This window comes from Oncorhynchus nerka, linkage group LG2 (assembly GCF_034236695.1).
Source record: "Oncorhynchus nerka isolate Pitt River linkage group LG2, Oner_Uvic_2.0, whole genome shotgun sequence".
Classification (NCBI taxonomy): Eukaryota; Metazoa; Chordata; class Actinopteri; order Salmoniformes; family Salmonidae; genus Oncorhynchus; species Oncorhynchus nerka.
Window position 1 is genome coordinate 52,524,127 of NC_088397.1, and position 15,232 is coordinate 52,539,358.

The 15,232-nt window shown below is 41.8% G+C and overlaps 1 protein-coding gene across 2 annotated transcripts in view; it reads right to left on the reverse strand.

Annotated features, from left to right (window-relative positions):
- The window catches only part of LOC115137686 (extracellular sulfatase Sulf-2-like), a 50,600-nt gene extending 38,436 nt beyond the window's left edge, over positions 1-12,164 (reverse strand). For both annotated transcript variants that reach the window (XR_003864840.2, XM_029674015.2), the window contains exons 1-2: positions 11,853-12,164; positions 1,598-1,654 (exon numbers count right to left, since the gene is read on the reverse strand). The gene's annotated coding sequence lies outside the window, so the exon portion shown is untranslated. The remainder of the gene's footprint in view (positions 1-1,597; positions 1,655-11,852) is intronic.
- Between the last annotated feature and the right edge of the window lie 3,068 nt (positions 12,165-15,232).

Consider the following 15,232-nt stretch of genomic DNA (forward strand, 5'->3'; position numbering starts at 1 on the left):
TCAGTGTGCAGGAGGAGAGCAGGGGCATGGAGAGAGGAATCAGACCAGTGTGATGAGTGGTGGTGATCTGGTTAAATACGGTCAGAAAACAGACCGAGTGCTACTTCCGACATGAGAGGGGATCTGATATGAGTGTGCTATGAGGAAAGAATAGCACCACAACGGTCAGATTCAGGGAGCAGAGAGAGAAGAGGCCCTTTGTGGTGAGCTATCAAAAGCACCTTACGCAACCGCCTGCAAGAAATGTAAAGATGGCACATTTCTGGAGTCAGAAAACTACCAGGCTTGGTGAAGGGACAGTGATAAAAACTCAAATCACTTTAAAGTTTTGATGTGGCTGAGGCTGATCTCTTCCTTTGAAAAGTTTCTTTAAGACTTCTTTCTCAGTGTTATCCAGCCTTGCCACAGGACTCCTCTGGCAGAGAGGAAGGGAAGAAAGGGAGAGGTGAACAGTGCCCGCTTGCGCACCCTGGGTTTGATGTGGAGATCAGGCTTCAAACAGAATAACTCACCAAAGGGACATCATTCCCCTGTCATTCCTCTCCGGCTTTACAGACATGCAGAAAGTGAAAGTTAAGCCTCTTCTCTCAGGCCACTCTTTAGCTAACAGAAATGTACCTGAGCTGCATTTCAGTGACACTGCAGTGAACTACTGAATGAAGGCAGTAGTAGGGGAATATAGGTGACAGACCAATTAATGTCAGCTGTAGTTTTTACAAATGATTACGAGGCTGTGAGAGGTAGGCAGCTGTGCACATATGGCTACATTTGTTCGCTGCTGCTCATACAGCTGCCCAACTGTTCATATGGACTAGAAGAGATTCATCTGTTACCTCAGTGTTATCTGTATAAAAGAGACAGGTTTTCCAATAGGTCTACAGTCAATTTAAACAGCACAGTGTTATGAAGCTGTGAATGTATCAGGTATGTGATCAGTATTGGTTGCAACATGAGAATATAACAGCTCAGCTTGTGGTATAAATCCATGCGCCGAGGGAATCCCAAACCACAGAGGGTTCTGCTGTTTCAGTCATTGATTTATAACTCTTAGCTTGGACATCAATCCCGGGGGGCTGTCCCACTCTGATGCCCCTGATCCGTTCTTATTCAGGGTGAGTGGCAGATGGACCGATGAGTCCACCAGAGGGGTTGTGCTGTGGTTAAAACCAACGATCACCGCTTACTGAGACCACACAATCAACCCCAAACCTACACTATTCAGTCCACACAATTGGGCTTTGGTTTAACACCAAAGAAGCATATTTGAGGTGAAATATGTCACTCTGAATAAAGTGGTTTGAATGTGTGAGTTCTGTCTGGTGCTGATAGACTATTCCCTATGGTACACGCTGTGGTGTTGACAGTAGCCTGCTGTGCAGTTGTCTCTTTACAGCAGCCATGGTGATGCCATACTAATGAGTTGATGCTATTTCTGCTCCATGAGATGTGTAACCAGCTATGCAACAGTCCAGTACAACATCAGATTCAATGAAGATTCCACTCCACCCACTGACAGGCTTATGATGTTCACATCAAAGATGTACCGAGACATGAACAAACTCATAGAAGTCAATAACAAGATGTAAACAAGTCTTACCTTCCTTTCCAAACAATGCTTCTCAAATGTTCTCTCGCAGTGTTCAGAGACCACGGTCTGGAAGTAAACACAGAAAGTCAAGAGAAGATGAAAAAGATCAGGAGTCAGACACAACATCAATGGAGAGCTGAAAATAAACCCATCAAAGTATTATTGTTACCAACATGAAAATAATACTATCGTATACTATGGTATAAATACTGTAGTATTCACTGTAGTGTTTTTGCAGATTTGACTGTAGTATTCACGGTAGTACACTGTAGTATTTACAGTTAACTATATTATAACTACTGTAGTAAAAGAAAACTGTAGTACATACTATAGTAACCCTTACGAAAAAAGATTGCAGTTAGAGTGCAATATAACTGCAGTACACTGCAGTATAACTAAAGTTAGAGTGCAGTATAACTGCAGTATGCTGCAAATACTGCGTCCAAAATAACACCGTTTTTTTACTGCAGTAATGTTTGGCGGATTGTAGTATACTGTAGTATTTACTTTAGTTTTTTTGTGGATTGTAGTATACTGTAGTATTCACTGTCGTGTTTTTGTTTTATTATCTTTGACAAAAAAATGGAGGCTTTTTCCTTGAGGAAATGCTATTTTCTATAATATGTTGTGAACACAATATATGGTCTATAATTGGCATGTAAGTTTCTCAATGATGGATGGCAGAAATTGTGATTTGGGGGAGGGGATTAGGCAGGGTGTATGCAAATTAAGTACTGTAGTATTGACTATAGTTAAAAAAGTGTAGAGTTTTTGCAGCTGTAGTGTTTTTGCCGACATTACTGTATTATTTGCTACAGTGTTTTTTGCAGATGGCATTGTAGTATTTACTATAGTATTCTACAACATTCAATAGTAAGTACTACACACGATCGAGGATACTACAGTGTGAACTATACTACTCTACAGTATACTACAGTTTACAACAGAATTCTATAGTAAACTGTAGTATTTTCTCATGTGGGTAGTTAAAACAACTGTCTTTGTCTCCCTGTTCGGATGTCAAAGTGAGTGAATGCATCATACTCTTTTCATGCAGCCTATTCCTGATCTGGGATGCGTGTAGACCACATAAAACAGCCTCTGTCCATATTCCATTCTAGCTCTTGTTGGTGTTCATGCGTTACTCCATAACGGCTTATCCCCAACAGATGCCATACTCTATTGTTGTTCCTCATTAACAGATGCCTTCCACCATTATGATTCCTTCCCAGCAGATGACACTCACAACCACCGCTCCTCCCTCCCAGATGACAGAGAGGTGGATCAAACGTCTGCTTTATGTCTAGATCCTATTTCACTATCAATGTCATCAAATACCCCGAAAATATTTTCAATAGACCAGCTCTAACGTCATGCACCTGTCAAAATGTCTGAGAAACAGAAATATCTCTGAACTCACCACACTCTTTCAATCAGCAAGCTCTTTTAAAACTGTCTCTACTTCTAAAACTGTCTCGATCTCTAAGATTTCCTGTATGTCTTAAACTATCTATATTTGTTTCCTTTCTATTGCCTGCTGAAGGCTTTGTTCTGTGCCTGGCTGTGAAGGCAAGACGTGTTGACAGTGTTGAAGCTATCTGCTCTTTGTTGTGATTGGCTGGGTGTCAACGTCCAGTGTGTAAACCACTCAGCCATGTTGCCAAACCAAGCTCTTATCTCCATAAAAGACAAGACTGAACACTGCGCCAAACATTCTATTCCCATCATACCGGACTCTGACCTACAGCTCTCAGCTGTAGGGGCGGCAGGTTAGCCTAGTGGTTAGTGGTTAGAGCGTTGGACTAGTAACCGAAAGGTTGCAAGTTCAAATCCCCGAGCTGACAAGGAACAAATCTGTCGTTCTGCCCCTGAACAGGCAGTTAACCCACTGTTCCTAGGCCGTCATTGAAAATAAGAATTTGTTCTTAACTGACTTGCCTAGTAAAATAAAGGTAAAGTAAAAAATAAAAATGATATGACTCAACAAACATTTCATTCTTTGGTCTCTGTTAAATCATTCTTTACACCACAGACACTGAGCAAGGGTAGCATTTTGGGAGTGTGTGTGCGCGTGCCTGCATGTGTCAGGGGGTGTTTGATATTCTAAGAATAACACCTAAGCACCCATGGAGCTCAATGCCAGGGCATGCCAGCCACTCATGGGCATCAAAGGGAGGAGAGGCAGGGCACCTGTCTGTCTGTTTGTCTGTCCATCTCAAGATTCTATATGCCACCCTATGCTGTGTTCTCAAAGGCAGCGATATGAGGCAGGTTAACACATTCCTGATAGATACAGGGGAAAGGGACAGGGTGTTCACAACACAAACATATTACTCATGTCAGGTTGAGGAGACAAACCCATATACCCAAAATGTTTTATTTGGCCTATAAAGACACCCACAGACATCCAGTGAAACACACGTTTCAAAAGTAGCTCAAAAACGATTCATTTCCTCTTGTCTCACTCAAATAAAAAGATTGACGGTTTTAAAACAAATAACAGGAGAGAGAGGCAAAGGTTTTAGTGGACGGAGGGTGACAAGGCGATGGGACAACCGCAGCAGAGAGAAAATGCGACACCTGGCCTCGTCCTTGATTCAGATAAAAGGATGATACATCACAAAGTGACAGGGCAAAAAAAATGGTTACTACACAGAGGAAGGGGAACGAGAAGAAAAGTCTATTTTTGGTACAAGTAAAAAATATTATTCTCCATCAATTATTGTCCCTCACTGCACTGCAACGTGAGATCTCATTGTTAGAAACATTCTCATATTTTCACGACTAAAACTACATAGGAATTAAAAACGTTTCAGTGCACAATCCCCTACATGTAATCAGAGGTGGGGGGAATTCGGAGAATAACTGCCTGACACAGCGGTCTTTCAGCAGTTTTATTGTCATCAGGTCTGACTTAGAGGAAACATCAGGCCGTGTTTCTGTGATTGGGTATGTTATCATTCTCAACCACACCCCTGATTGATTTCAGTGGAGGAGAATGTTGTTCCTCTCCCCCTATTGATTCCACAACCCTTTCTCTCCCCCAATTAAGAGTTCAATGAGCAGAGCTGCAACTGGACAACTCAATTAGTACTGTCTCCATGCCAATCCTTCCCTCACTATTCCACCCTCTGCCTCTATCGCTCCACCCATTCCCAGATATTGCCAAGTTATAGTTCAACAACTATTGTGTCTGTGATGATGCATAACGTGGCTTTAGGGGGCCTGATGATCACAAGGTTAACTAGTGGATCTCACACTTCATGAAACACAACCAGAGGGGGGAATTCCTAATCTCTTGACCTAATTATTTGGAATATTAAACAAAACACCTGAAGCTCAGTTTTCAAACTAATCTATGTCATTGAAATGTATGAGGCAGAATATCAGTGTATCTAACTAGCCTACATGTTAACCAAGTAGACCAACGAATTGTGAGGCTTAAATCAGAAAGAGAAGATTATACAGACAGTTGGACGGGATGAGAGAGCCCACATTTGTCCGTCCTTTGATCTGTCCACCTTGGGGCCCCTTAACCAAAGCAGTTCAGTTACAGGTCAGAGGCCCTAATGCACCAAGTACCAAACCGCTAATCGCCATGCTTTAGTGGAGTGAAAAATCCCATTTCAGAGATCTGTAATTCCATAAACCTTACTAGGCACCACAATGGCTGGACCAGGCAGGGAGTGGAAAGGAGGGAACAGGGAAGAAGATGACAGTCTTGGGCAGGGACCTCTCAACACTGGGAGAAAGAGAGAGAAAAGACGGGGGGGGTATTGGGAGAAATGGAAATGAACAACCTGGCCACAGAGCATTTCATATTATTCTTTACGGAAATCTGAGACACGCAATTTAGTATGATATGTTACGTTTAATTTGATATCTATTCATTTGTGGTTGTCCATCACCCATTTTATATAATATTACAATTTGTATCATATGTAACGAATTAGCAAAATGTACAATATGTTACGAATTTGCAAAATGTATGATATTTTAAGTGGTTAGGTGGCTAATGTTAGCTAGTTGGCTAATGTTAAGGGTTAGGGTTAGAGACTAGGGTTAAGGTTAGGGTTAAGTTTAGGAGTTAGGTTAAAGCGGTAAGGTTCGGGGAAGGGTGTCTTATGTAACCATACCAAACGTAAAATATCATACTAATTTGAGTGTCCCGAATTTAAATGTACTATGTTATGCCTAGTCTGTGAGACCAGGCTAAAATCAATGATGAGACGAAGCACACAGCAATTGGAGAAAATAGTGTCAGAAGCAGTTGTAATCTTGCTACTCGTATCAGTTGCTGAGTATTTGCTGTGGGCCCCTCAGGAATGCTTCCAAATATATTTGCAGATGCGCATAGGCCAACAGCGGTCTAAATGATGAACCAATGAATCATTACGAGAACCCATTCATCATTTACCTCTTTATCTGCAGTCATCATAACATGGAGTTGTAATGAAAATAGACAAACCTTCACTTGGTATGTTACAGTATCTTCAAGCAGCAAAAGTTTAAATATAGGTTTAAGCAATGCAATCATTTGGACCGAGCAGCACCCCAAACGACTATTTAAATGCTCAAAGATGAGAAAACACGGGGAACTCATTGCCTCTGTCAGTAACATCACTCAGTCCTAATCTGATCACCTTTCTTCTCTTCTCCCTGTTGCTTACTATGGCGCCTTTAATATTGGTTCCAATTGCACCACTGCATCCTGTACTCATTTAATCATAGCATCGATGGGCCACTTAGCACCACTGTTATCTGAGAGCTGACATCGATTGTTGTCCCTCCCTGTTGTCCAAGAGGGAGGAGGGAAGGGAGGGTGTGTTTGTTTCAGGTTTGGGGTCAATTCCAATTTAATTAGAAATTCCAATTCAATTCTTGAATTTACACATGAAGTTGAGAATTTATGTTGAATTACATTTTAATTTTTTAAAAATCTTCAAGTTATGGAATTGGATTTTTAAAAACATTTCATCTTTGGAATTGAATTGGAATTCAATATTTGTACATTTCACTGTTCATGGAATTAATGCACATAGTATCAAACCTTGATGGTATTTTTTGTGTGATATTTTTAAATAATAATTCCAGCATAGTTACTGAGGCTGTCTGAACAGTTGCATGATCAGCCTGAAAGCCTAAGGGAATTTTATTCTTGGAATTCGTATTACAATGGAATTCAGAGGAATTGAGTTATCTCTGAATTCAAAGACTGACCTGGAATTTGAATTGATTGACAGGGAGAGAGAATTGAAATAAATATAATTTGTGGAATTGACCACAACCCTTGTTTGTTTGGTGCTACTGTCTTAATGGGGACCATGGTCAATATGCAGAGAGAGAGGTATGAAATAGTAATGATGAAGATGGGTAGCTGGAGAGGAACATAATGTTGAAAATGGGGGTGGCAGTGATGCAGAGGATGATGATGACCGTGATGATAATTGGGATGATGATAAGGATGCTTGTGCCTCGTGGCCTCAACAAAAGCATCTCGTACTCAGAAGAGTTTCCTATCTCAAGATGTCTGCACTTGAAAATATGAGTGAAACTATCAAAGTTAATTTCATAAATAATTCAAAACCATGACGCCAAGCCAAAACTGATCAGAGGACGTCACAAAAGCAGCGATCTCGTTGAAATCAAAGGCATGAATGTCACTGACAACGCTAGTGATTGATATGTCCACTGCAGCACCGTTCACATAGATAGCAGATTGAAATTACATTGCACAAGCCTCAAGACACACAGCATACACAGAAGATTGCAAACACACACACACTCACCGGACAGAATTTCAGGTACACCCATCTAGTACTCTTTGTCTCCATAACAGCCGGAATTCTTTTTGGACATCTGTTCATCAGAAAAGTGGCACTTCAAAACCTTAATCAAAGAGGCCATCCTCCTGAGGTCTACAGTATTTAACATTTTGTAACCAATTATGTCCACTGTTACTTGAAATGATTAACACAGCCATTCACAAACCTTAATATGGAAGTGATTTAAATCCAGAACTAATTTAGCTTTTTATATTTATCACCCTCTGTCTTTGATAAACACAGATATTAATCTAATTTCTAAAATTCTGTCATCCTGTCACGAAACGTACTTACCCAAATTGGTAAATCTGGACCAAAGAGGGCTCTTTAAAAAAGGAATACCCTCAGATAACCTCCGTCGTCTATTACATATCTTACATGCTTCATCAGAAACCAAAACACCGTAGACAGTTCTATCTCTCGATGCAGAACAATCTTTTGATAGACTAGAGTGATCATATCTTTGGTCAGTTTTGGAACATATGGGACTTGGCTTAATAAAAACACTTTAAGGCAATTCCTCAGCCATAGTAATAACAGTCAGTACCTGCTCTGTTCCGTTCCGAATAACTAGAAGTAGCAGGCAAGGTGATCCCATTTCACCTCTCCTATTTCTATGGTCAATGGAGCCCCTGACCAAGGCAATTCGACAATCGAAAGAAATTACACCAATATCTCTCAATTCCACAGATCACGTCATTTCATTATACGCCGACGATATCTTATTTTATCTTGACAGTTTATCTCAATCGCTCCCAGAAGCTTTGAAGATCATAGACAAATTCAGCTTCTTCTGAAATTATCAAATAAACTCTATCTGACCTCAGTAGATGGACTAATATCACAGTTGCTTCAACCGACAGAATATCTATTGTCAAAATAAATATATAACCACAGCTGAATTTCTGTTGTTCAATGGTTCCCTTGTCTCCCCCTTCTGGCTATTGGGATAAAATTCATAGCGCGGTTTCAAAATGTACATGGCAAGGTAAGCAATCCAAGATAGAATGAACAATCTTGCATGTACGAGGACTATCCGTCCCAAACTTTAAATTGTATTTCCAGGCACTAGCATTTCATCCCATCCTAAATTGATTTCGACATGATTCTTCCACCCCCTGTCTGAGAATAGAGATAAATAGGGTGTCTCCTATCGGCCTGGATGAGGTGGTCTTTGCTGATATATCCATTTTAAACAATGTAAACTACATTTTGTCCTATTATAGCTCACACAATATCTATTTTGTGCAAAATTGAAAAACAATGTAACTGGGAATCAGAATGGCATGCCCATACTCCAATATTTCACAATAATCCCTTGTGATCTGGAGGGTGGCCTTTTTCATCCCCCCAATGGTCTAAATGTGGAATCCTTACCCATGCCGATATCATGGACAGTAATGGTTTGAAAAGATTCCAAGATTTGAAAGACATACACATTACCAGACAAATCCTTTTTTCTGTATTTACAACTTAGATCAGATAAACTGGCCAATGGATTCCCTTGGGAAACCCAACTACTGAACCATCCATTGATGGGATTTATAAATAAATTATCTGGGCTCGCGAAAGGGCTGATCTCTATAATATTTAAACAACTTCTGGAAAGCTCATATTCTGAGCTAATCATACAAAATTATGGTCTAGGGTAAAGGTAACCCTTTAACCTGAACAGAATATGGAAAAACAATGACCGTGGCATCCCATACTTTGCACCATCAACTTATACATTTGAAGGTTGTTCACCAACTATTTTACACCAAGGAAATTGAAATTGGCCCATACTCCCAACTGTACACTGTGTCCCAAAAATCAGGTAGACACATTCCTTCATATGATGTGGGAGTGCCCTGCAGTTAAACACTTCTGGGGAAATGTTTACGAAATTCATTTTGAAGTGCATGAATGTAAATATTCAATGCATTGCATCGATTGACAACGGTAGCTCCTTGAATTTCTCAATCAATATGATACGATTACTGCTGGCAGCCAGCACAGCCGCAAAAAAATTTGTTGGCTCTTGGACGGCAATCACCTCACTCTCTCTCTCTCGCTCAATTCGCCAGTGGATACAATTACTATTAGAAATTATAACATTAGAATTATCAAAAGTGAGAATGATTGGTGCTCGTCAAAGAACAATTGACCTGTAGCCACCCAAAACAAAACAAAATAACAAAACAAACCAATAAAGAGGCCATCTCAGCCCCTATCATTAAAGAGAAGAGCTGCAGGTTGAGATTTAAACAGTGATCTCCAGATACCTTCTCATCACAAGGCCCAGCTCACAGCAGCTCATACCGCTGAACAGGAAACTCAGAGGGGAACAGGAGCACTAGTTACTCACTTATTACATTACCCAACATATTTTCTTAGATGACCAGTAGTATCAGGGTGTAGACAGTCACAATCCTCCACCATCATCCAAATCATTCTCAAATTTGAATCATGCTCTTTGCATCTCAGTCTTTGAGTATAATTTCATCACCTCACCACCTTCATCCTCTAGGTAGGCCTATGTTCGACCTAACCAGCTTGATGAAAAGTGGAGGTAAAGTGACCAGCCACACTAAAGGCAGGAGTCAGACAGCCAGCCATGTCACCTTGAGTTTTGTGACTGTTACCGAAATCTGCCTCCTGTCACTGTACGTGTGTGGTGTGTGTGCCACTGTTGGCAGGCTCTGTGATTAGTGTGTCATGGCCTGCCAATATATCTTCCCCCTGGCTGGGAGACACCAGATGTGTCCTGTACTTAATTCAACAACGGTCAATTCTACAGCCTCTACATGCAGAACCTACAGAACATTCTAGATGAATACAAGTATGTAGAGCTTAGAACCAAACTCTCTCCAAGCACACTCTCTCCTTTTACACATAGCCTACACAAGCAACCCTCTCTGTGGAGTCCATAAGGCCTTATACGCGTTCACTCTGAGCCACAGCAGACAGCCTTCCAACAGGTCTCCAGGTCAAGACTCCTGCGTGTGTGAGGAGAAAGAGAGACAGATCATACAAGGTGCTGGGATGTCTACTGTGTGTGTGTGTGTGTGTGTGTGTGTGTGTGTGTGTGTGTGTGTGTGTGTGTGTGTGTGTGTGTGTGTGTGTGTGTGTGTGTGTGTGTGTGTGTGCATGTGTGTACATAGCTTATGCGTGCATCTGTGCTTGTGCGTATGTGTGGGTGAACTAGAGGAGTGCCTAGGGGTTAGCTGACAGGTAGACAAAACAGGAGCAGTCTTCTCCACTCTAGCAGAGAAAAGAGGCCAGTTGATCTGGGGGTTAGATCCAGCCTCCAGCTGCAGAGTGCACAGTAAATAATGAATGTCTTAACCACTGATTTCTGCCACCACTAACCAAAGGCCCTCCATCCCCTCATCCCTCCAGTCAGTAAACAGCAGCCAGCAAGCCAGCCAGCCAGCCAGGCAGCCATCCAGTCTCAGCAATAAATATTTCAGGTCCAGGTCACAACCAACGCCCTCTACTCTCTATCTCATCACTCAGAGAGCACTCACTACCGCCTGATCCTTTTCACCCATAAAGACACTGACAAAACATTATGTAAACATCTAACCTAGTCTAGCCTACTGCCTGGAATAGTAGAGCAGTTTTACTGGAACAGAAACAGTATGGTTTTATTCACTTCAATCTCACAAAAGTATAAAAAGTTGACACATTTGGAGCAATTTAAACCAGTAACTTCTTTGTATTGTATTGGGATAATTGTTGTGCATGAACACTCATCAATATATCAATTCAAGATCAATTATGTCAATGCGAACCAGAGAGAGAATCGAAACAATACCGTTACCAAAACTAATACACAAAAAAACATAAACTACACCAAGAACAAGTAGGAGCCGAGTCAGTGTTGGCAGAACAAGCTCTACAAGTTGGCTCAATCGCCTAAACATTTAAGTCATTTAGCAGACGCTCTTATCCAAACTCCACTCTTGATAAACCTGGGGGAAATGGTCAACTTGAGGAAATGCCAATTCATCATGTCAGAATCATCTTTACAACCAGTGCCATATTATAAAAGAACTGATCCACTCTGCTACTAGGAACAGTATTGGCTTCTAATGTCACCCACCACCATGATACAGTGACTTACTGTATCAATACTTATAACAAAGCTACATGCCTAATGAAAATGTGACTGTTCATTTATAATGACTTTTCATTTAATGTACCAACTTATAATGAATGGATGGATCCAAACTACAGATACGTCTATTCCACAACAGCCCAACGCAAAGTCAGATACTTTGTGAAGGAGTTCAGTGCCACATGCATGTGAGTGTTCACGTCCTCCTCCACTTTTACGCTGACGAGATGATGATGCTGGTGGAGGTGGTGGTGGAGGTGAAAGTAAATCTAATGGAGGCGAGTGCAATGGAGAGCAAAGGAGAAGTGTAAAGTAGAGCAAAGCTACAGTACTGTACCTCCCAGCTGTGCTCCTCAGAAGCGATGTCCCTGGGTGGAGCGGGTGAGGCGACACACACAGGACGCACACAGAGCTCCGTCCGTCAGCTCACACACAGGCATACACCTGCTCTGACCAGTCTTGGACACACTCCTGTCCTGTGCCCTACTGTCCGCTCTGCTGGCAGTCTGAGAGTCTATCCCCCACACAGCCGCCCACTGTTATAGATGCACACCCAAGTGAAAGGAGGGAGGCGTGGTTTCAGAGGAGATTGATAAAAGAGGGAGGGAAGGAGGAGGAGAGAAGGTCCCTCTATCTACAATTCAATTTCTCCTCACTCCCCTTTTCACTGCATCTCTGTCTCTCCCTCCCTCTCCCTCTCTATCACATATTGTCTTGCGCTCTTGCACTTTTTATCACTCACTCCAACACACTTCTGACATGCTCTAGCTCTATCGTTTTCCTACACTCCCTCTGACTTGCAATCTCTTTTTCTCCTCATTGTTCTCCCGTCTCTCTCTCCTCCCCTTCTCCTTTTCTCCCACTCTTTTCTTCCTATATCGTTCTCCTCTCTTTCTAGTTTTCAACTTCACCTTTTTCTCCCTGTCTCTTTCTCTCTCTTTCTCTCGCTCCGCTCTCATTCATGTGGCTGTGGTGTGTGTGTGTGTGAGTGAATCAGGGCAGCTCTGGCCATCTGTTGGAGCCTGTGTGCTTCACCTATTCACAGGCTCATAAAGGCAGGGCCAGGGAGAGGAGAGAGAGAAAGAAAGGGGAGGGAACCAGGGATCAATCTTAATGCTGGAGGGCGGGAGAGGAGAGGGAGAGTTTGGCACCATATTTATGAGCCTGGCACTTCTATAAGGCTGGCTGGCATGGCCCCTTAAGAGGATCAGACACCAACAAGCTGCAGAGAGGAATATGCATTAATGGACAAACAAATGCACATCAGGCAAGTGCACAGATATAGAGCTTTACCTGTGCAGAGCGCATTCCCCTTCACCCTTCCAGTCTCTAAAGTGCTCTTTAGTTTTGGGTAAAAAAATTAAATGTCACTTTTTGTATGCAGTTTTTGTCATTGTTGTTCTGAACCCACCGCCCGCAAGTCGTTGTTAAATTTGCGTTAAAGATGTGTAATTTAATTAGTCATTAAGATGTGGCCATCTATTGCTTTTATGTAATTAAATAATCAAAGTCATAATTGCTCAACAAATCTGTGACAGTTGCCCTTTATTTTTTGGAGCACCTGACCCCGAAAAGGTCTGTGCACAGCCCTGATACATGCCCAACCTCAACACACACACACACACACACACACACACACACACACACACACATAAGCACACAAACCATGCACGCATGCACTTACACAAACAAACACAAACCTGTCAGAATGAAACAGAGCACAATTTTTCATACACATCCCTAAATCTCTCCATTATAATGTACTGTACAGTGCCTTCAGAAGGTATTCACACCTCTTTTTCCACCTTTTGTTGTGTTACAGCCTGAATTTAAAATACATTCAATTGATTTTTTTTTATCACTGGCCTACACACAATTCCTAATAATGTCAAAGTGGAATTATGTTTTTAGAAATATTTACAAACTAATAACAAATGAAAAGCTGAAATGTCTTGAGTCAATAAGTTGAGTCAATCCTTTTGTTATGGCATGCCTAAATAAGTTCAGGAGAAAAAATGTGCTTAACAAGTCCCATAATAAGTTAGATGGACTCACTCTGTGTAAAATAATAGTGTTTAATTAACATGATTTTTAAATTACTACGTCATCTCTGTACCGCACACAGACAATTATCTGTAAGGTCCCTCAGTCAAGCAGTGAATTTCAAACACAGAATCATCCACAAAGACCAATGAGGTTTTCCAATGCCTCGCAAAGAACCTACAGTGGATTCGGAAAGTATTCAGTATATTCAGTATTCCCCTTGACTTTTCCACATTTTATTGTTCTAAGGCTGTAATGGGGTGGCAGGTAGACTAGTGGTTAGAGCATTGGGCCAGTAACTGAAAGGTTGCTAGATCGAATCCCTGAACTGACAAAGTAAAAATCTGTCATTGTACCCCTGAACAAGGCAGCTAAACCACTGTTCCTCGTCCGTCATTGTAAATAAGAATTTGTTCTTAACTGACTTGTCTAGTTAAATAATTATGAAACTGATTCATTTGTTTATTTCTCCTCATCACAATACACACCAAATACCCCATAATGACAAAGCAAAAACAGGTTTTTAGAAATGTTTGCAAAAATATATATATCACATTTACATAAGCATACATAACAATCAAATCAAATCACACCCTTTACTCAGTACTTTGTTGAAGCACTGTCTTCTTGGGTATGACACTACACACTTGGCCCACCTGTATTTGGGGAGTTTCTCCCATTCTTCTCTGCAGATCCTCTCAAGCTCTGTCAGGTTGGATGAGGAGCGTTGCTGCACAGCTATTTTCAGGTCTTTCCAGAGATGTTCAATCGGGTTCAATTCCAGGCTCTGGCTGGGCCACTCAAGGACATTCAGAGACTTGTCCCGAAGCCACTCCTGCATTGTCTTGGCTGTGTGCTTAGGGTTGTTGTCCTGTTGGAAGGTAAAAGCTTTGCCCAGTCTCAAGGATCTCTGTGTACTTTGCTTTCCTTCTACCCCGAGTAGTCTCCCAGTCTCTGCCGCTGAAAAACATCCCCCACAACATGATGCTGCCACCACCATGCTTCACCCTAGGGATGGTGCCAGGTTTCCTCCTGATGTGATGTTTGGCATTCAGGCCAAAGAGTTCAATCTTGGTTTCATCAGACCAGAGATTCTTGTTTCTCATGGTCTGAGAGTCCTTTAGGTGCATTTTGGCAAACTCCAAGCGGGCTGTAATGTGCCTTTAATTGAGGATTGGCTTCCGTCTGGCCACTCTACCATAAAGGCCTGATTGGTGGAGTGCTGCAGAGATGGTTGTCTTTTGGGAAGGTTCTGACATCTCCACATAGGAACTCTGGTTAGCTCTGTCAGAGTGACCATCAGGTTCTTGGTCACCTCCCTGACCAAGGTTCTTCTCCCCCGACTGCTCAGTTTGGCCGGGCAGCCAGCTCTAGGAAGAGTCTTGGTGGCTCCAAACTTCTTCCATTTAGGAATGATGGAGGCCACTGTGTTCTTGGGGACCTTCAATTCTGCTGAAATTGTCAACTGTGGGACCTTATATAGACAGGTGTCTGCCTTTTCAAATCAAGTCCAATCAATTGTCTGTGTTAGTAATCCTGTCGAACGCGGCTTTTTAAAAATGTATCACGTAGTGGAGCTGCATAAGTTTTGCTCTCCACTTTCTGGAGGATCAAGTTTTGAAATCAGTGGAATTAGAGTATGATAGATGTTTCTCCCTCTCTTTAGCCATCTCC